The sequence below is a fragment of the Siniperca chuatsi genome, linkage group LG9 (assembly GCF_020085105.1).
Source record: "Siniperca chuatsi isolate FFG_IHB_CAS linkage group LG9, ASM2008510v1, whole genome shotgun sequence".
Lineage (NCBI taxonomy): Eukaryota > Metazoa > Chordata > Actinopteri > Centrarchiformes > Sinipercidae > Siniperca > Siniperca chuatsi.
The window spans coordinates 12,291,707-12,313,325 of record NC_058050.1 but is presented as its reverse complement, the minus strand read 5'-3'; the positions used below and the strand labels follow the sequence as shown (position 1 = coordinate 12,313,325).

The 21,619-nt window shown below is 41.9% G+C and overlaps 1 protein-coding gene and 1 long non-coding RNA gene across 6 annotated transcripts in view; one reads left to right on the top strand and one right to left on the bottom strand.

Annotated features, from left to right (window-relative positions):
• Nucleotides 1–404: 404 nt before the first annotated feature.
• On the bottom strand, nucleotides 405–9,584 carry LOC122881586. Its single transcript, XR_006379185.1, has 2 exons — nucleotides 9,463–9,584; nucleotides 405–1,662 (listed from the first exon to the last, which is right to left on the bottom strand). It is a non-coding gene; the product is annotated as an uncharacterized LOC122881586 (long non-coding RNA).
• Nucleotides 9,585–9,714: 130 nt separating this feature from the next.
• The window catches only part of LOC122881997 (glutamate receptor ionotropic, NMDA 2D), a 61,914-nt gene continuing 50,009 nt past the window's right edge, over nucleotides 9,715–21,619 (top strand). For all 5 annotated transcript variants that reach the window (XR_006379273.1, XR_006379274.1, XR_006379272.1 and 2 more), the window contains exon 1: nucleotides 9,715–10,228. The gene's annotated coding sequence lies outside the window, so the exon portion shown is untranslated. The remainder of the gene's footprint in view (nucleotides 10,229–21,619) is intronic.

Below are 21,619 nucleotides of genomic sequence, written 5' to 3'. Positions count from 1 at the left end.
GCTGGTTTGTCTCAGCCAGCAGTAAGTTTACAAGAATTTGCCAAATTTTAAGCTACGTGACAAACTAAGCTAAACAATTAGACTACATACAGACAGCTTTCGTTTTAGCTTGTTTGTAAAAATTTGCTATTAGCCAAGCTAGCACACTGTGCTTGTGTAAACATAGTGTCCGTGGATCAGACTGCGGACAGAGCAGATTTAATTAAAAAATCGCTTTCTACATGTTTATGCTTGTTGAACAGGTGTACTGACTACTTGCGAAGTAAGTAATGAGCGTAGTTGTCGTCAACTCGAGTAATCTCCACCGCCTCTCTGCTGTTCTGACTGCGCTCCGTGTGTGTGTTTATGTTTGTGTGCTCAGCCCTGACACAGAGAGAAGGTGATAACAAATTACACCAAGTGTACAAGTTTTTTGACAGCAAGATTTCTTTAGTTTATTTATATGATTTCCACACGCATTTGTTGTTGACAATGTAGCATTGTCAGGGAAAAAATAGGGTGCGTCCCATCGATGCGTTGATAGTATGTTTACTGTGTCCTTTTGGATTTTATTGCGTCAGAGATGTAGGGCGCGTACCTAGCAACATTGCTGTTGCCCCCACCAGGGCCCCCCAAAATATCTGTACTTATCATTTTCAGTCTTTGCAACTGAATAAAATGCAGTGTTTCGATCTTACACCTTTGTTAAGGATTGGGTAAGTCTTGTGCTGGAATTCAAACTTTCTTCTGCATGATTTCATTGATGTGTACAAAACAAATCTCACTACTATCGTGTAACAGCTAAATGTATTACTTTTGTGATGAACTAGAAAATTCATCTTTCAACACTGATGACTAAAATTCAGCTGAGGAAGCAGTGCAGTACTTCATCCTGACTGAAACATTTTGAAAGAGTTTCAAAACTTCTGGTCAGAGCTGCCCGTCCTTATTTCTTGTCCTGCAGGACAGAGGAGCAGGCGGTGGAATTGAAGGGGACTTCATCACGGTGCTTACACCTTTCACATCCCCTCACATCATTAAATGAAAAATGAATGGGTGCACTTAGAAAACTGGTGAGGCGTTCTTTGACCTCTATGTTTCCTGCCCCAACAGTGTTCATGTGCGTGCGTGTGTTTGGTACAAAGACAATGTGTGTGTGTGCATGTGTCAGTGCTGCGATGGTGGTGAGCAGTATGGATCTGTATTAAGCTGGAAAAAGGAAGAAGCAGATCATTAACTGGTGGGCCGGCTGCCATCGCTGCATTACTGGCTCTTCAATCTCAAGGTGTGGTCACAAGCCAAGGTCAAAGGTTCTCTGGTGTCCCCTCCAAGCATGTGAATGACAGACCCCTCCCGCCCGGGCCTGGATTAGTGGTGGCTTGGTGGAGGGCACAGAGCTGATACGCTACAGCTTTTTCATCTCACGGCAGGGTGAAAGGTAAGGCTTTGAGTAAGATTTAAGATGATGAATTCAGCAGTCTGTGAGGATAAGGTTTGACTGGTTTATGAGCTCCGTGTTGTACAGTTATGAAGTGTGGTAAGTACCAGCATCTCTCTTTGAGTGTGTCCGGATCCTCAGCCTCCCTCCCTTCCCTCCACTATCACGACAAGCCCGCCGGACGCCTCTGATCTCTGTTTTGGTCCAATCATCAAAAACCTGAAGTATTTAGGTCAGACTTTAGCCTAGCAAAGGGAGAGACAAGAGGAGAGAAAAATAACAGTGAGAGAAAGAGAAAGTACACATTCCATTATTGTCCTCTTTTCATAGAGTTTCAAAGCACAAACGCCGCCAGATGCAACAGACACAGCAGACAAAAATGAGGCTGGTTATTGTGCAAACATCTCTGTTTGTTTTATGGGTTGTGAGTAGGGGGGTCTTTGAATGTATGTTTGTGTGGCTGTCTCCTCTGTGTTAAAATGTAAGTTTAGTCTTAATCTCCTTGTAGTTGAGTATGGTGCTAAGACACTGATTGAACCAGCTCCTTAATTGATACCACTGGAGGACTGCCCGTCAGGGGGAATGTGGTTTCTATGTGTGTATGTGTGCTTTTTGGTGTGTTAGTTAGTGTGAAGTTAGAAGTGAATCCCCCGGTGACCTGGATGAAACAGAGCGCTCACTTATCCTTATCGAATCCCAATCGCTTGTTGTCAAGCTGTGTCCCATTGGGAAACACAAGCACACCAATGAGGAAGATGAGGTCTTATCCGACATCGTTAGGGGCTCCAGACAGTGTTCCAGGCCACGCCAATCAGTGCAGCACCCCAACATGACAACTTGGCGCAAGAGAGAGTGCAACTGCCTTCATTAATTCCTCCAAGCACACACACACACCTACATTACACCCCACGTGTCCATATTAACAGATGCCATTACACACACACACACAGGCTTCTTGCTCTGATAATCCAGTCCTGGGACTCCAATTATAAAAAAGAATAATTCATTTGGAGCTTTTCTCCATATTCATGACCTCAGCAATATAGACTGAATTCCATACATTGTTGAACATGTGTTCCCAGATGAATTATAGATGTTATTTGAAATTGTTCAGTGTTCTTAAATCTCATCATTAATCTGAAACAAGGAACAACACGGCCAGCTCATATCTACAGAGAGTGAAAATGTGTTTTTGTCTCTGCAGAGTTTGTGTGCAAGAAGAAAACAATAAAGGATCCAGATCTATTCTATAGCTTGCATTATTCCTTTGTGTATTTGTGAGTCTGAATGAGAGAGAGAGAGAGAGAGGGTGAGGGAAGGAGAGAGAGTCCTTATGTGCAACAAAGACAGCCAGAAGCCAGTGTGTATCTAAAGGCGTTCAGAGCAGGGATGATCAGAGGGTGTGAGCCCAATACATTCATCAGGGCTCTCCACGGGGACAGAAGTTGAGGCGCACCACAGAGACGAATAAAAATGCTGCGGACTGAAAATAAATGAAATAATTTATTCCAGGAGTGGAGTGGAGGGGATTTGGAGACAAGTATGTATGGAAGGGGAAGGGCAGAGGAATGGATTAAGCCTGCGTTCAGTGTCTGCATGAGACAGAGGCTAGCACTGTGGCCCTGAATTTTTTCCTATTCCACACATCGCCACTGAAAGGAAATTCAATTGCCCTCACTTTCCGCCCGGTGTGTGAGAGCAGGAGGAAAAGGGAAAGAGAGATAGACTCAACTACTGAATGCAAAGTAAATGCACACATATAGTATAGTATGCATGTGGGGGGAATTAAAGAAAGTTGAAAAGGCATCTCTAGCTCTTTAAAAAACACGGTAGTAATCTGTGGCCTCTTCACTCTTCTTTACCAAACCCCTTCCCCACTCTCTGTCTCCCCCTCATCTAACCAGCTCCCCAACATATGTCAAAGCTCCGTGTCTTCAGTGTTGATACCACACAGTCCATTCAGGCTCAGAGAGTCATCCCAATAGCTTTAAGGCCAGTAGTATTCTCTAAAAGAAATAAAATTTGGTGAGTTCACAAACGGCTGTTTAATGCAGCACTGTGTGGAAATCTCAGTATATTCCCTGCGGCCCAAGGACTCTTTGCTTAACGACATCCAGGCCAGATGGAAGAACTTGCCAGTCACAGTGAGAGGAGACAACAGAACCGGAAATTTAAAACATTACATGATTTTGTATCAATGAATGAGGCGATGGACATGCTGCAGCGATCAAAGCTGAATGTGGCACTCAAAGCCACCATTTGACCTGTGGGAACATGCCAAATTTGATTTCCGGTAGAGTATACTGCCAGTTTGACACCACTCCTCTGAGACAATATAAGCCTTCTCATAACCCAGCAATCTCTCACTCCTTGTGGTCAACTTCTTCCTACCTGTCTTTTTGTGTTTCAGTGGTACTTGACAAAAGTACTGCAGAAACGGCAGGAATCTAGTGGCATAAAAATTATGAAGGGTCTTTTCTCTGTCTTAATCAACCTCATTATCTGCTCTTTGAATTGTAGTCAAATCAATTTCAATTGCTTGTGCACAGCATCTGTGTGGTGTGTGTGGGGGTGAAAAGTTAGGAAGGTTATTAAGGTTTAGTGGTATTATTTGATGAATAATGCTAAATATGAATAAATAATTTAATATATTGTAAATAGCAATTTATACAGTAAAATTAGCATTATAATGTTCACAACATTCGCCACCAGAGACACCATGTGAACTGAAAATGTTTTGTCAAATTCCAGTTTCTCCTGCTTCTTTCTTTAGAAAAAACAACTTCTCTTCTTGGAAAATTATAGTTTGCAAAATACAACAACAACAATTAACAATTCTCTCTCGTCAACAGTCTCGCCCCAACAAAAAGTGGCGTGAAGTAGTAGATCTGCTGCTTGAACACACAGAGGTCCAAAAATGTACTTTCGTTTTAGATCAATGATAGCATTATTTTCGAGGACTTTAAGGAATCCGAATGACACATGAATTGATCTGGGGCTTTTAATTATTCAGATTTTTGTAAAAAATACAATAAATAAATAAATTGAGATCCGGGGCTATTCATAAAACATGCAGGGCTGTAGCCTTGGACACCCAGGCCAAACGATGCCACTCCAAGCCAGAAAATTCACATTTCATGCCACTCAAAAGTAAAAACAACTGTTGTATGCACCTTTATCACTTACTGTATGTTTGTGGGTAGTCAGAGTGTTAAGCAGCATTCGTTACATTTATTGTGTCGGCTGTTTAAGCTGCAGGCCATCCACTTTTGTTTATCATTTTCAATAAAATATAAAGTGAAAATAAACCTATTAAGCAGCCAGCTTGTAAGTTCCAGATGGTGCACCTTCTGAATACCACATGAATGCAGGGCGTGATGGGAGAAGTATTGTGATTCTTTACTTAAAAGTAGAAACACTCTACTGTAAATACACTCCATTACAAGTAAAAGTCCGGCATTGAAAATATTACTTAAGTAAAAATACGTAAGTATTATTAGAAAAATGTATAAAGTCAAACTCAATGTATGGCCTGCTGAGAGTGTAAGCAGCATTTTCCTGCAGTAGTTGGTGAAGGAGCTAATATTAAAGAGGTGCACACTTAAACGTGTTTTGATCGTAAACTGTGATGAAATACATCAATGCTGGTGTTAATATTGACATTCTTACCAAATGTATGAAAATCTGCATTTGATGGATAGAAAATGGCTCAATACACCATCTACTGTTTTAAATCACCCTTGCAAGGCCAATGCTGAGTCGACCTTGTGGGACACTTTACATGAGACATTTGTATTTAAAAAAAAAGTGAAATCTAATCAGATGTGGTCGTCCCACCTCCCCCCGCCTTTGAGTGGGAGTCTGTAAAACAGCGCTCATTTTAAAATATATGCAGATCGAGATGCATCAAGTGTTTACGCTAGTTTTTTGCCAACCCTCCACTTAGTATTTTTCAGTTTTGGCGCAATGGTTCGGACCTGTACTTTTGATGGCTGTGGAAGCAACACCGGACTAACTTCTTTCCCTTGATGATGATCCCCCTGATAAACAGCAGGGCTACATACTGACACACACACTCGCCGCTAACCTTAGCTCAGCTACAACACAGGTAACTTTTGTAAAGGGCCATGAATGTGCTTCTGACTGTCAAAGCTCCAGTGTGTTTCCAGCGTGGACACGGAGAGTGTGACAGCAGCTGCTCATCATGGCTGGCTGGTCTGTGTCTCCTTACCTCCCGCGGCACACACGAGGCCACGCCCCCTAAAGTGTTGTCCTGCAGTCCGCTGCTGCACTTAAAAAATATGCTGGGGGGAGGGACCTAGCAGAATTTGGGGGTGAAGTTACACTTTAACTACTGTATATTATGGAAGCGTATTCGGGACTGTATTCCAATGATAATGTGAACTTGAAAATGAAAGTGTAATTCCACAGTAGCATTATAATTTTAATGATAATGTTATTTGAGTAAAAATGGAAATAAAATAATCCAATTTTCATTTTCACATACTTGTATGGGCGTTCTATTTAAAATGAAAATGGAAAATCTGTTTGGGCAATATTCAAATGCAATAAGCAAAACAGCGCCCCCTGTCTATTGCAGTTACATTTACATGCCACCACGCTCTTTTGGTGTCTAAATGAAAATGAAAATGAAATATAAACAATGTAACCTGATTTTCCTTTTATGCAAGCAATATTTAAGTCAAAATGAAAATGAAAATGCAATTTTCTAACAATTATAACAATTTGAGGTACTTTTACTTTACTTGAGTATTTGACAGCTGACATTAAGATTTTTACATACAAAACATGCTTTGTTATAGATTAAACTATGCAACACAAGTGCAGCTGAATCAATTCGACAGAAAATTCATTTCCTTGTAATTACTTTAATTATTAATTAATTTAATTTTAATAGTTTGAGTTTTTTTGTTTTAATTAGATTTAATTATACGAGTATTTTTACGTTCCCTATTATACTTAAATACTTTTACTTAAGTAACATCTTCAATGCAGGACGTTTACTTGTAGTGGAGTATTTTTACGTGTGGTATTAGTACTTTTACACAAGTAAAGTCTGAATACTTCTTCCACCCCTGGCTGTGTGCAGGATAATTATATATATATACATCTAGTAGATTTACATTGGCAATTTTTTAAAACATTAACATTAAAAAGATAAAAATGTTGTTATAGAAATGTCATGGGGTCCAGAATTTCAAGTCCCTTGTATTTCTGTGCATCTATGTACACAGTATATGTTTATTTGTGTATGTGTGTGTGTGTTAGACAGACAGAGAGAGAGAGAGAGAGAGAGAGAGAGAGAGAACCTTATTGTTTGATTGTTAGCTCAGAGCTAAACAGATGCGTAAATAGAGATAGGGGAGCCCAGTCACATAAGATTAGACCAAACAACAAAAATCAAACTGTCTCACTCACTCACTCACTCACTCACTCACTCACTCACTCACTCACTCACTCACTCACTCACTCACTCACTCACTCACTCACTCACTCACTCACTTTCCCACACATAAACACACACACATGCTCTCACAGACAGTAAGATGAACTGGGAAAACAAACAGCAGACATCAGCAAAGCAATGTACCTCAATCATATGTCCAAACTTTATTAAGCACAACAGGAAAACAAGCTCCTGCACTCTAAATCCCATGTAAATGTACTCAGACATTGTGGGTCTTTGTGTGCTACAGAAGCATACCGACACACTGTGGAGTAAATACAGTGATGATGCATACTATCACATGCCTCATAAACCCTAATGTTACCACTCCAATATCTCCATAGGCCCCAGGCAAAACAGAGATGCCACCATAGAGACAGGAAGGAAGAGAGAGAGGAGCACACGGGTGAGCTGTGTGATGATGAATTGATTGAGGAATGCAAACGAAGATGAATGCATGTGGCAAATACAGATAACAAGAGGAATATGAAGAGTACAGTGGCTGGTTCACCTTTCCCCCCCGTAGCAGAAAATATGAATAGCTGATGTGTATCTGGCCTATTAATACCACAGCAGCAACAGTGAACGCACCACTGAACCAGATATGGATCCTTTATCACAGATCGTGTGGCCCAGAAACAGCGGCCACCGGCCTTTCTATACCATCTGGAGCCTAATCACTGGAGTCGGGATGCACAGATCAGCTTAATCGCCCTACACCCTAACCTTTATTGCCATATGGACTGAGTCCTAAAACTGACCATAGATCAGTGTACATGTAGAGTAACTAGCAGCAGTCTATGTTCATAATTGTTTATTAGTGCAGCATCATTCCATCACAAAACCTCCTGAGTGGAAACAACCAGGTGGAAACTGGTGTGTGTGGCTTTTTGTGCGTGTTTGTGCAACTATTTTAATAATTGATTCATCGTTTGAGACAAGTTTCAAGCAAAATTTCCAAACTTTCTCTTTGGAGTTGCTGCTTGCTTGCTCTGTTTAACATCATTGTACTGTAAACTGAATATCTTTGGATTTTTAACTGTTGGTCGGACAAAACCAGCAAGACGTCTTCTTGGGATTTAGGAAATTGTGATGGACACCTTTCACTAATTTCACAATTAATCGGTTAATCGAGAAAACAATGAGTAGATTAATCGATAATGAAAGTAATCCTTAGTTGCCGCCCTAGTCTGTGCACCTGTATAAGGCCTACGTGTTTGCATTTGTTGGTGTGTAACTTTTCTCAATTTCACCAAAATTTCCTCCTTAAAAAACTAATTTTCTAGTTTACTTCTACTGACTTTAGCCCTACAGGTAGTTTTTGTTGTATTTCCCCAGGTTTTGAGATATCCATCTCAGAGATTTCCTCCTACTTTCTACTAAACTACTTTCTACCGAGGAAATATGAAAACTATGACAACTGTTGACAGCTTGTTCTGTGGCTTATCCAGAGTAATGAGGACACACGGATTTTGGAAAGAGATGTTGCTGTTGAATTTTTTAAGTCTAATTTTTCAATGCTGTGAGCACCACAAATGAAATTCCATTCAGCCAACCCTTTAAGGATGTAAAAACTAAAATTTCCAGCCAAAATGTATTCATTGGGCTATGCACACTCACACAGTGACCTGTAGGCATCTAGAGGCGAGCCTAATGATGACTGTGTTTGGGAGAGTGATGCAGGTTCCACAGGACAGACCTTTCAGAGACTGATAAAGGGGACATCGCCTCTAGGCATTGAGCCGAGTTCCCACACATCACACACACACACACATACTGTATATACACAATACTGCAATGCTTCTCCAGCATGTGCGTGCACCTGGGAGTTAGTCTCATATTGATGATTGTTCAATTAGATGGAACTGGGGTGTGTGTTTCCATCATCTACCAAACAAGCAAGCAAGACACATTTCTATCAATACAGTGAGACCCTCGCCCTGCTTGTCCTCAAGCAGTTGTTACATTTAAGCACCCAGCCCATCTTTCTCTCTGTGTGTTTACACTATATATGTGTGTATTTCTCTGTGTGTGATCATGAAAGACAACCCAAGGTCTGCTAAAAAGGTTAAACCCTAATCATAAGACCATTTACGGGGTAGCCTGGTTTGCTGATGATCTGAGGCTAACTGTTGCTTCAGTGATTAGTGCTGATCCCAGATTGCACACAGAGGAAGGATGACTGAGGGGAAGATGACAACACATCCCAAATTTCACGTACTTTACACCGTCTGTGTCCCCCAGAGAGTCACCTTTGGGTAAAAGAGAATTGTAAAGAAAATATAATCCAGCATACCCTACGGTAGCATTTCTCTTCAACAAATGCTTATAAAAAGTTACTTAAACATAAATATTTTATTTCCGCTTTGAAGCCAAAACATAAGGAGTTCACTGACAGTGTTGTGATACTGCATGTTCCTCCACTCTCTGCAAGCTGCACACACTGACTGACGCTGGTCACTGACATGCTACTAGATTTCTCATTCACACGCACGCATGTATGCACGCACACACACACACGCTGGCACGCGCGCTGCAGCTCTCCATGCAAAGACACACAGGGCAGGATGACACTCACATGTGGATCCACAGACGATGGTGTGGCGCCTCCGTTTTGCTTGGAGAAGCAGAAAGAGGCGATAGGAGGCAGGAGAAAGAGGCAGGACGGCGAGGGAGGCATGCAGGGAGGGAGATGGATGGATGGATGGAGGGGAGGGAGGGGAAATGCGGAGGGACGGGGGGGGGGGCAATGAGAGGGCTGAGTGGTTCTAGTAAATATTTATATTGCAGTATGATACGCGCGAGAGTGAAAGAGAGAGAGGGGGAAAGAAAGAGAAAGGGGGAGATATAGAGCATCCATCCCTTTATTAATTTTATTCCGGACCGCTAAGTTTAGCATTCAACACGTGTCGCCAGTGATGGAGAGAGGGAGGGAGGGGGAAAGGAACGAGAGAGAGAGAAAGAGAGAGAGGGAGAGAGAGAGGTTGACGGTTGCTAGGTGACGGGGCGCATATACTGAATTTTAACAAAAGAACAGGGAAAGAGGGAGAGGGAGAGAGAGAGTGTGTGAGAGAGAGAGGAGAGGAGAGAGGGAGGGAGAGAGGTAAAGAGAGAGATCGGAGAAATTGAATACATGTAGAACATATATATATTTAGATATATATTTTTCCCAGCGTGCGTGCGTGTGTGTGTGTGTGTGTGTGTGTGTGTGTGTGTGTGTGTGTGGTGGCGGCGGCGGCGGCGGTGGGGGGGGGACACCCGCAAAACGGATACCTCAACAAGGAAGGATGTGAAAAAGGATGGAGGGACGCAGGAAAAGAGGGGGGAAAGGCTGGTGAAAAACAGTAAGTACATTTATTTTAATGATATTTGCAGTGCGGAGGCATTTTTCTACGCTTCACCCCGCACACACACACACGCACACAGACTCTGTAGCCTACTGCTTAGATTAATTGCGGTTCGGGCAGTGAGAGGGTGCTACGCGTCATTGAGACAGGAATAGGGGGCTCGGGTGTCGGCATCTGCACGGCCGCTTGTGATGGAGAGATGGATGGCCGGGGATGGAGAGGTGGAAACGGCCGGCGCACCGGGGCTTTGACCCCTCTGTCATTGCTGCGCCTGAAAACTCACAAGCCTCTTAGCTCTTTAACGCATATGTTCCTCACAGCAGCCGGTGTAGATAGTCCAATGATACACACGCACAGATTACCGGCAGTTCAATTAATCATATAGACTAAACCTTTAGGCTGTGATTTTGTCTGCCAGGAATTTTCTATGCATTATTAATAAAGACAGAGTTTGGGTTCCGTTTAAGTCTTTAAACACCGCGCTGGCTGCAGTTTCCCCCTCGCTCTGCTGCGGATGTATTAATTGAGGTGATCATATCTGTTGATGCTCATTTTCTCAGGCTGCGTGGTCAATGTTAGTGCGTGTGTGTGTGTGTGTGTGTGCGTGAGTGCGTCTGCTTGCTCGTCTTATATAGCCACCGCTAAGCCCGCAAGATTGCCGATCAGTTTTTTCCTCTTGATCTATTTATATCCCGATACGCTGAATATTTGGGCGTATGGCAGCACACAGTTATCCCTCTGTTGCCACCGAGGAATCTTCCCCAACGGGCTGACTTGCTTCAAACACTCTCAGACAGCTGGAACAGGCGTTTTTTTCCCCAGCTGGGTGCAGGAGTGTGTGAGAGATTTCACTTTGTAGGTAGATTTCAAAATTTGCACCCCTTTGGGTGCCCAAATAACTTTTGTTTTCGCCTTGCAGTACTTTAATAGAGAAGTGAATAACAGGCACAAACACAAACAACCGCCATCACCACCACCACTGCTTTCTCTGGCAAAAAAGAAAGGCCTTGGACCATAGAGACCACCAAGGCAGAAGATTCTGCTGTTGACCTGTAAAATGGAGAGGCACAGTGATGCTTCTCTTACAGATTTGCTGCAGTGATTGGGAGTGCAAGATCACATTTATTGGCCTGCACTGTGAGGCCACTAAATGCATTTATCCAGATGGAAATTGGAATTAATGTGTTGTTTGTTTTTCCATTTCTGTGGGGTGATTGGTGTCTTTCTCCTCTCTCGGCTGAAGTCTCTAGCTGATATCCATTTCAATCAGTTCTTTCACCCACAGGTGATGTGCTCTGTTCAGTTTATCATTTTCCCTCGCAAAGCCCTGTGAAATTTACACACAGGCGTACTGCAGCAGTGTACTGCGTGCACTGCTGCCCGTAAAGTGTTGCCTCGTGTGTCAGCACAGCCCTCTTCTCTGCCGATCTGTCGTACAGTTGCCCAGAGAGATCTGTACTGTACCAGCTGTGAGTAGGGGTAGACAGGAGGGGAGGAGGTGGGGAGGAGGAGAGGTGATGAGAGAGACAGAAGGTGTGGAGAGAGCGAGAGATGAGAGAAGGTGTGAGGAGGTGGAGGGAAGGCATGAGGGGAGAGCCGGGTGAGAGATTGGAAAAGCAGCAGAATGAAGGGGAGAGTAAGACAGGGGTGGTTGGAATTGAATATTATAGGGGGGCATGGCTGAAAGACACAGGAGAAGAGATGAGAGGAATAGAGTCAACATTTATGTGCTTGTTTTCTCCAACCCCCTGCTCTTGATCAATATCACCTCATTGATTCATTGACTTTTGCATAGAAAACCTTCAAGCTTAGCTCAATCCCCCTCTTGCTTGTCTCTCTTTTCTTCTGCCAATCCCCTGTTTCTTCTTGCCTCATCCTTTCCGTCTCTTCTCTCACCCTGCAACCTGTGACTTCCTCTGCACAGTTTCCTTTCCCTTCTCTTTCTCCCGCCTCCCCTTTCATCATTTGTTTGATGCAACATTAGTGGATAGTTTCCTCAATCCTGCCGCCCACCCAAACCCCTCTCCCACCCTCTCCACACGTTGCACCCAGTGTTCTTTTTAATACTACTAATTAAGGTAAAGCTCGTTAACATAGAACATCAATTAGTCTTTAACGAGATCAGAGGCTGGTGTTTTGGAGCGATTACAGTACTCCCCTCTCCCAATGTTCTTCTTCTCTGGACGCTACTCCGGGTTGTACTGATGAACGTGTTGGATATTAACCTTGGTCGGGAGCAGTGGTGAGCCAATTGATCAATTATTTGAATGTAGTATTATGCTATATAAAATTATTATTATAAATTCACAGCAACAACAACAAAAAAAACAAAGTAAACTCATTAACTACAAATCTATATTTTCTCTGATAACATCTGCGACTAGTGCTCTTTAAATAAATCCATATAATTTCAGGAAAGAATGCCCTCCATTGAAATCAGCAGGGAACACAGTTTATCAGATTGACTCTTCTCTAAAATTAAGTACTAAACTGTACTTAATTCTAAATTGCACACTATTTAATTCATGAACTGACTTTAATTTGAGTGAAGCAGGCTTTTAAACATTAAATTGTTGTAAACATCAATAAAGGTAAAAACAGCAGTCCAGCTATGCCTTAAAACTAAACTTCTATCGGTTAATGCAATACACATATCTGCAACTGAAGAGACAGTTTCAAACACTGAACAGTATATTCTGCCTGTTATAAAGACTGAAGAAATAACAATTCAGTTCTCTAAAAGTGTAAAAACTCAGAAGGGTAAAGGTTGCTTAGAGTGACAAAGCCAGTAACATTTGATTGCTGATGTGTGTCAAGTGAATCAGACCTTCTGGAGACATCTGGGGTCTATTATTTGATTAATTGACTGGTCGATTGGACGAAAAATTATTAGCAACTATTTTGATATTCGATTAATTGTTTTAGACAGTTTTCAAGCAAAAACAGTGAAATAATACCAAATATGCTTTGGCTCCAGCTTCTCCAGTGTGAGGATTTTCTGCTTTTCTCTGTTTTATATTATTGTAAGCTGAATATCTTTGGGCTCTGGACTGTTGGTCGGACAAAACAAGACATTTAAAGACATCGCCTTGGACTCTGGGAAGTTGTGATGGCATGTTTTGACTATTTTTGACATTTCATTGACTAAATGATTAATTATTTGTAGATTAATCAATATTGAAAAAAATGTCAGCTGCAGCCCTACATACGTACGTAAATAGGTAAGAGTTAGTAGAGAACACTCCTTTATTTACTGCATGTATTTCAATTTCAAGTTGAAATCAAAATTAAGGAAATAATGTTGAACTCAGTAATAGTCATATTTAATAGTTTTAATACATTCTGATTTGAACAGTATCTGCTAGTCAACATTAGCAAAAAAAAACTTTCTTGGTAACATTAGTGAAGGTACAGCAAATCTCTGCTGATGGGTTCTGTCACAGCTGCCAAGCTATCAGTGACAACTCAAAGTACCTACCACTAATTAGATGTAAGAGTGACATTATGATGCATTTCATTATGATAAGTTGCAGGAAAAACAAACATGATCTAGTTCCATGATGGGAAACCCGGGCATCATTTGTGTAGCTCGGTTCACCACAAGTTTTCAGAGAGACATATGTCTCTCAGAGAGAAAGAAGAGCTGCATCAGATACTGAATTACAGTAGTAAGGGTTGGGTGTTGGGTGTTTTTTGGAACGAAGTGTGGTACAGTATGGCAATAATCAATATCAAATACAAAATTATTATGTTCTAGACACTTAGAAATCACTGAACTATCATCTGAACTCCATATCTGAGAGTTTCTTTTCAGTAACGTTGTAGCTGCTGTGGTTTAACAACCCCAAGGTGCTGTCCCCGGCCCAGTTACAGCCCAACTCTGGACCAGGACTAGCAAAGACAGTCAAACACATACTGTAGATGGAATGACAGGAAGTCATTTAACAAACAGGTGGAGGTTGAAACAGACAGACAGATGGACAGGCTGGTAGACAGACACATTCACAAACAAAATCACACAGACAGGTACGAACGCACACAACAGTGACGGAGAATTTAGCGTGCACTTCTTCCACACAGTCACTATCAAACAGGTGCACACACACACACACACACACACACACACACACACACACACACACAAACACACACACACACACAAACCTGAGCCAAAGCCCTGCGGCTTGTTTTGGGAATACAAGTCTGGAGGCAGCTAGCAGGCACACAGCTTCACATGGCTGCATGCAATACACAGTCACACACACTCTCAAAAAGTACATTCAGGCAGATACCCATGGGTATGCAGTCAGACACACACACACACACACACACACACACACACACACACACACACACACACACACCAAGAGCATACCCAAAAATACACACACAATGAGTAGCATATTGCACACAAACACACACACACATACACACCAGTCACAGTTTTGGATGAGAGAGGACCTTGGGACCTTGCCCATGGGATCCACACACTTAGACATTGTACTGTATATATACATTTGAGTGCACACCACATACACACAACAGAGGAAAGGAAGATGAAGAGAAACAATGAAAGAGGATGGAGAGATGTGCAGGAATGTTTTGCGGCACGCAGAGTTTTGCAGCAGGTTCTTCATGATGATGTATGGGGCAGGAAATGACAGCATAAGTGGTTATTAAAAAGAGGAAATGGGGGCATTTATAAAAACTATGTTAGCCTGTGTCTGCGGCCCATGTCGCATGTCACCCTGGGCTGCTGTGTCATGCTTTCTGATCTGTGAGACTTCCCTGCGCTGCATGTAGGACCAGCTTTGTTAAAACCCTTTGTCATTCTCTTCTAAAAGAACCCAGCAGCTGGAATTTATAGCAGGCTTTGTACTGGAGTGACGGTGCCGGATTTACTAGGTGCAGGTACAGGTGCAAAGTTGAACCTGCCTTATCACTTCATATAAAAATAGCGTTGCTCTATTTTTGTTCTATAAGTTTGAATTTGGAATTGCTTCATAAACAGGTGCAGACTATACAGCTGTTACAAATGCAAATATGTGTGTTTGCACCTGAATGGAATTTGCACAGCGTGTTATCTACAGTACAACAAGGAGGGGAAGGCAAGGAAAGAAGAGGGAACGTCAGCGCAGAGATGGAAGAAAGCCTCTGATGAAGATAGTTTGATGTTGCTGGGCTTGTTTTAATGTGCTTCATCTCTCCATGTAAATAGCTCCAGCTTCTAAAACTGGCCTTGTGATTCGAGACAATCTTGCAGATCCTCTCCTGGTTTTTGACGCTGAAAAGAACGAAATTTACAATATGCTTGGAATGCAGGTAGTCTGACTCAAGGTCGGGATTAATTTGTTCTCACTTCAGGTTGTGAGGTTTCATTATTCAAATTGGACATTTTTTTCACATTGAAGCCTTCCTTAGTCTATCTCCTGAAAGGTGATTAGGAGTGAATGCTCTCTTTTCAATTATGTAATAGCAATTTCAATCTAATTTTTTTTGAATGACCCCAACCATGGTCTGGTACTGATCGGGCTCATCAAGTTGATTGTTATGTGATTTCTTCAGTGTTAACTGTGGCATATTATCTATCACAGGCTTCAACTTTGGGAAATAGAGACACTCATTCATACATTTTGCACCGAGCAGTGATGGGAAATAGCAAGAAATCAATTGTTGGCACTGGATGCTCTGTGTCAGCTATACCCAAATATTAAGACTACTGATTACAGTTCCTATCATACAATTGTCTGTAGGTAGTGTCACTTTGTGAAGATGCAGTATTTTTTGAGCGTGTACTGTATGTGCATTCATGTATCACGCTTTTGTGTGATTTCACAGACTTGACAATGTTGACTCATCATTGATGTGTTAGTGCTGCATTCATGCCATACTGGTAGAGAGGTAAAAACGGGAAAACCTCTCGTTATTCCGACTTGGGAGCGTTCATGCATGATTCCAAGATGGTTAGTCACGCCAGATAAATAAAATTAAGCCTAAATTAGCTATATTTATTGTGCTACATATATTTAGCAATTCATTAACAAGTGAACCAGAAGCAAGCAAACAGTGTATAGCTTATTTCTAACAAGCTGAATCAATTGTATTAGTGTTAACATAAGGATTTTATTTAGATGTAACTGCCAGTGATAGTGGCTTTGCAGCCATTTTGCCGCTTGTTTTTTAACACTTTTTCTCCAAGTATAAAATCATAGCTGTCAGAAATGTCTGATATTTCATGACATGAACTGTTTTCCCCTCCCAGCTGCTCATAATTACGATCTGTACAATATGATGTGAAACCATTATAAAGAGCTGTGGCCATCTCAGACTACTGAACACCTCTTTGATGAGATTCTGTGGCTTCATGTGTCAAGACTTGGGGGGATAAAAACAGGAGAAGACAGATATTTTATATTTGTTGCTGTGAAACAAACATCACAGGATTAGTGGGCTTCTAGATTTGTCTGTGTGAAGACAACACAGTGGGGATCTGACATTCCTTTCACTAACCTCTCACCACCTTTTACTCTTGAGAATCATCTGAGGCACCATAAAAAAACCTTCACTGGTCTCAATCCTCAAATTCCTCTCCCTGTTGGACTCCTGTCTGCATGGGAGTGCATTTCCTGAGCCAAATTGATCCACCAACGTTTATAGGATAAACTGACAGAAGTGTTTCTAACACCTCTGGTTATGAGCGGGGGCAGAGCCAGATGTGCTGTGAACGCAGCTCAAACCTGTGCACAACATTGTAACATTGCAGCATTAGATTTTAGGCAGACAGAATCCAGCTTGACTTCAGCAACACGTGGCACTTACTACTGAAAGAGACTAGCTTACTGTTTCTCTCTTATTCTAAATGCTGTTAAATGTTTGGGTGTGTACTGTATGTGTAAGTGAGACAGAGTATCTGTACACATTCATCCATACGTGTAAAGTCTGTACGTACACATCTGCTTGTGTGATTGTGTGTGTGCACCTGCCTGTGCGTGACCTTGTTCAAAGGCGTGGTAGTTATTAGTGAAGGTTTCCCACACCAGTTTAATCTGTTTATCCACAGAATAAGATTGTGAATCATTACTATGCAGTACTAGGTGCTTTTTTCTGCTGAGATTCTTGAGCAGCTTCCTAGTTTGTAGTTGTTGCAGAATGTTTCACCTTACAAGTCCTGAAGGGCTGCAGTGTCGGCTGCTTTTCATCTTGCTCTTTTAATTAGTGACTGATTTAGATCTGGCTAGGTGATCCCAGTGTCTGGCCAATCAATGAGGGAATTAATGGAAGCGTTGGTGCAAGCAGAGTGGAGTGGCTTTGCGACTACTGGCTTGAGAAAATAATCCATTTAATGTTATTGTTAAAAAACTGAGTATTTGTTCCGTACCTTAATATGATTCCACTAAATTCTGAATATTCCCAGTCTTATTTCTACTGTCTCATCCCATCTGCTGAAAATCTTTCATCCAATTTGTCCCTGATTTCAGTCTCAATGCTTGTTTAAAAAAACACAACAATCAGCCAAGCATTTCATTCATAGAATGTACAGTACATTATGTAAATGCACAGCGTGAATGCATGTTTATTCTTAGATGATTGCACTGCATTGATAGCGCTGTGATATTGAAGCTATTTCCCCCCAAACACAAAGCCCTCAGAGTTTCTGGATGCCTGTAAAAGGTTGAGCAGTGACAAATTATTCCTTTTAAAACAAACATAATAAGATAATCCCCCAGGTCGCGCATTGTAAGGACATCTTGACTGAGGATTTGGGAAGAAAAGGAACTACAGAAAGCAATTTATATGTACATTAAATCCAGTAAATTATGTGGTATTTTAGTCAACCTGGGAGCAGAGGGGGCTGGCCAGGGAGCAGCGCTGCAGACCTGGGCTCCTCACTGTATTAGATGTCAGGCATTGAGGTGGGAAAATGAAATATTCTTGCTCCTTGGCCGGCCTTAAAGTAAGCACTTATATTATACAAGCATTGGCAGTGGGCATATAAACTATGTAGACTCCTTATAAAACCATTTTTATTCATTTAAGTCGAGTCAGTATATGCCAGTTAGGCTCATTGAAATAATACCCTGCATTCTGTTTTGCGAATTCCTGATCCAAGATAACCAGACACTGGCCTTTCCACGTGAAAGCATATGACTTTACTGATATTTATGTTTTAACTCACATGAGGGTAGTAAACCATTTGTAGCTGATGTTTTCTGAATGGATGTGTGTGTGTGTATATGTTTATGTGTGTGTAAGGGTGAGTGAAGATAAAAGAGAGACTGTATTGAAATATTTCTGTGCATCATTCATACACAAATTGATGTTGTTTATGCAGTCTGTAAAACTCAAACTGAGCTTGCAATGCAAAGATTAAATGAATGACAGGGGGTTGAAAGATATCACACACATATACACACAAAGTGAATAATTCAAGATGCCCAGGCTGTGTTTCATAGCAAAGTGACAGTGACTGACAGGCCTTTATTTTTATCAGCTGATTTTTCACAAGTTCATTTTCGAGCATTACTACAATTACTAGACATGTTATATTAAATCAAAATTAAACACATTAACCACTTAGGTAATTATATACCCTGAGCTGAATGCTATGAGTTAGAGAGATCTGTCTGGTGTGCCAGAAACCACAGTGGATAGGACTAAGACATTTCTTTTTTTGTTAAAAAATGAGGTCAGAGAATTGTTAGTGCTACACTGTGGCAGGATCCAGGGTCAGCTTCATCTCATTTCCATCAATCCATAGAGGGAAGAGAAACAAGGAGTGTCCTCCCATTCAAGTAATGAAATTTATCCCCTGAATGTACGGAAGTGAAGTCCAATTAATTGACACTGTCTCTTGGCAGAAATGTTTAATCCGAACCCATGAAAAAATATTTGAATTAAAAGGCAAGATACTTTGAACCTTGGAGTGAGACGCGTTTTGTGCGACCACATGGAAATTAAAGGGACTTGAAATGTAAGAATAAAATGCTCTTTTGCTGTAAAAGAAACATCAAAGTGAGATGTCAAGGTGACTGTTTAATCTTGCTCTTGTAAAAGGTTACAAAATACAGAAAGGACAAATGGAGACTACCAGCTAGAAATGAGTGTCATGCAGAGCCAATGGAGATTTCACTTTACCCTCTCCTGATAGTACAGTTTATATGAAATAATATTTTTTGCATTTGCAGGTAGATACGGTAGAGAATGTGAAGGCCTAGAGGTACAACGCTGTAGTTTCATTTAACACCTTCTAAAGTATTTATTTGTTAAACAGAATAATAGATAGAAGAGTGGAACAGTAATTTTAATCTTCTTGGACAAAAAACACAGACCTTTTGATATTTGTGTGCCCCTGTGTGTGTGCAAGTGTCTTAGATTTTAAACCACAATATATTTTTCATATTCCATATCAGCTAGCCCCTCTAATTTAACTGTTCCACATAAAAAATGGTGTCACGTTTATGAAAGCATCAAGCTCTGATCTGGTTATCAGCCTGTGGCATATGTAATTTACAAATATTGTGTGTTGCGTTTCCCTGTGAGGACCTGGTTTCACAAGGGTTTGATAGATGGCTCTAACTTTGTCACTAGAATGGCTTATGATAGCCACAGCTATCAAGTCCGAGGGAGGCAGCGGCAACAGCAGCAGTAGGCTTTACTACTGCTGTTTACAGCCATGCAGTAAAAACACACAGTACTGTACGCCCTGCTGCTGCACGCTGCGCTACTCGCCGATCACTCTGCACACTATGCACAGTGGGAACAAGAGCCGCTCGCCTGCCTGGTGGCTCTTCTGCTCGACAGGGATCAAAGAGAGAGAAAGGGAGAGATAGGGAGGGAGAGAAATGAGAGAGAGGAAGTGAGGGAGGGGAGGAAGTAGAGAGTCAAAGAAGTGCAGGACAAAGACGCGTGTGGAAGGAAAGAATGGGGGAGGGCTGGGGGAAAACAGGCAAGGAGTTGTGGGAGGAGAGGAAGAAATGTTAGTTAAAGTGAGATGGTGCAGAGTGAAGTGATAGAGTGACTGACTGAATGAATGAACGAATGAAAGGACGAGTGACCAAATCAAGTGACCGAGTGAGTGAGACAGACTGTGAGTGAGTGAGTGAGGGAGTGTGCCTGCAAGTGTGCTCATGTCCGTGTGTGTGTCAAGTGAGAGTGTGTGAGTGAGTCGATGAGTGGGTGAACAAGTGCAGCAGGACAGAGAGAGAGAGAGAAAGAGAGAGAGATTGCGAAAGGGAGAAAGAGAGGGAGAGAGGATATGTTCCGTCAGAGAGGACACACTCCAGTGGCTGTGACTGAAGTATGGGCCAATTAACACGAGGAGCATTGAGCTCCAGCTGCACTCTTCTCTTCATTCCTCTGCTCCCCCACACTGCCATATTACCCCGCACAACACACACACACACACACACACACACAGACATTGATACACTCACATATATGCACACTGTGGGCACCACACTGTGCTGGCACTTTATCTTATCTTTTACTATACTACAGCTATGGACCCAAGGAAATTAGAGGCTACATACAGCAGTGTTCTCGAGCACACTGCGGTCTTAAATATGGACGAATGAAAAAAAGACAAAAAAAATCTTCGTCTTCAGGGGAGGGTTTCTTATTCTAGGCACTTACAGTGACTCACAGAGATGCTGCAATTTCTTCTAATGGTGTACAGTAGACTATATATTAGCCTGCATATATTTCAGATGTTTTGTGTTGGCTGTGGAAAACTGCCTGGGCTGATTCAGTGCAGCCTGTGCCATAGGCAGCAGGTCCATTACTCTGCATGACAGACTGGAATGAAGCAGCAGAGCCCCGGTGTGGGCAAAACACAACGCTGAACACTGCACTTCCACAACTCCACACTCCAGACTCCACAGACTCCATCCCCATTCACATTTCCCCAGCAGATCCAATGCAGCACAAGGTCTGGCACGCTGCCTCCATTGGAGTTCAGTGGGAGAGGGGCTCAGAGAGGCGTGGATGCCAGCAACTGACTTCTACCTGAGCGGCTCTGACTTGCTCTTCCAGAGTCACCGCAGGCGCTCGCTGCAGCTGTAGCATGTACAGTTAATGGGAAGGAGGGGATCTGATACTCTAAAACACTGTGATCGTTTCCTACCATCACACTGACACCAAGAATAAATTATTAATTTTGTGTTTAGAGGCTATACAAGTTTTTTTTGTCTCTTTGGTGTTTGCAGGAATAATATATGTTTCACTGTAATTCTCTATAGAAGGATATACCTTCAAAGTAGTTGATTTGCCTTCAGCGGCACAAAACTGCAAACTTGTTTTGATATTTTTCAAACCAGTGAAGAAGTTGTTGCAAAAGCTGCACATACTACAGCCATTTATTCCCATAGGTAATCATTTGGAATCACAGTG